This window comes from Tympanuchus pallidicinctus, unplaced genomic scaffold (assembly GCF_026119805.1).
Source record: "Tympanuchus pallidicinctus isolate F22 unplaced genomic scaffold, pur_lepc_1.0 scaffold5, whole genome shotgun sequence".
NCBI classification, from domain to species: Eukaryota; Metazoa; Chordata; class Aves; order Galliformes; family Phasianidae; genus Tympanuchus; species Tympanuchus pallidicinctus.
In genome coordinates this window covers 64,918,667-64,920,214 of record NW_026294769.1, presented here as the reverse complement: position 1 = coordinate 64,920,214, position 1,548 = coordinate 64,918,667, and positions in this window count along the sequence as shown.

The window sequence follows — 1,548 nt, the reverse complement described above, 5'->3', positions numbered from 1 at the left end:
TCTGAAAAGAAACACACCTTCCTTCAGAATGCCTCCTAAGCCAGAGTGAAAGTTAGCACCCTGACTACATGAATAGCAATCATTTTATTCTTAGACAAAAATAAATTTAAAAAAATCAGATTGGCATTTTATTATGCAATAATTTTGCTAATAAACCCTGACCAAAACTAAGAGCCAGCATGCTGCATGCTGGTAAGGTTCTATATACATATACATGATGTATATGCACTTATTAAACTAACCAGCTCACGTCCCCAAAATCCTCGAGTAGAGAGAAATTAGCCAATGTAATATAAACATGAATTGGATAAGAATGTAAGCACTGGGTGCTGTTTTGTTTGTTTGTTTGTTTGTTTCCAGAAATACATTTAATTTTTTGAACAAACTGCAATTGATTACGATATACAACATAGGACAGGCTGCTCAGGGTGGTGGTGGAGTCACCACTGCCCCTGGAGGTGTTGAAGAAGCGTGGAGAAGTGACAGCGACTTGGTTTAGTGGGCAGTATTGGTGGTAGGTGGATGCTTGGACTAGATGATCTTAGAGGTTTTTTCCAACCTGAATGATTTGATGATTTTACGACATTATAGAGAAAAATGCCTGTTGTGTTTGTTTATATCCAAGCACATCTTGCAAATAGGGGAAAACAGACTTCTGCAGTGCCACCCAAATAGGTTCTTTAGGTGCTCTGTTCCTATGTATGAATGATCAGAGAGTGATTCTTCAGTGAAGATCATTACTGATTTAGAGAAAACTTATACATTTAGATTTTTTATCTATTGAATGAATACATCAGTCAGATAATCACATCTATCAAAACTGAGGCTGTTCCAAGGAGAATGTTGGCCTTGCTAGGTGTTTCAATTTTTGAAAAAACATAGCAATATTTTTAACATAAGAAGACTAGATTTGTGGTTCAAACCGGTATGTAATTATTTAAGTAAATATTTTTAACAAATGCAGTATAACATCATGTTAAAACATTTTCTGCTAACATCAGGCTTTTTTACTTCTAGTTTCCTGATCTAGAAACTAGGCAAAGCCTCAAAAAAGAAATTAATTTTTAATCTCCAAGATAGGAAAGCAATTGGATTCTTCTGTTGATCACAGAAACAGTGGTTTGGGGAGTTCATCTTCCTGACAGCCCACATGGCTAACACATTCTGGGGGCAGTTACATCTGTTATGAACCTTGTCAGATGTCTGGCACTGGCTGTGGTGTTTGGTCAAAAGTCCCTTGGTAACTGTGTGATCTGAGGTTGTTCAGTGTTTATCTACATCATTACTGAAATCCTATGGATATTACACCATTTATCCAGGCTACACCACAAAGTAGGCATTTCTTCATATCAGCTAATGTGCAGAACAAAGCAGCTGGATTACACAAAGCAGTGTAATGAGGTGGTAAATATTTTCATTGGGTTTTCATTGGGTTTTTTGTCTTAGTAGGCAGTGGAAGGCAATTACCTCCGAGGCGAGTGTCAACCAATTGTTTCTTGGCAAGACAGTTCAGCTCAGGAACTGGGGTTGAGACCACCAAATGCTGTT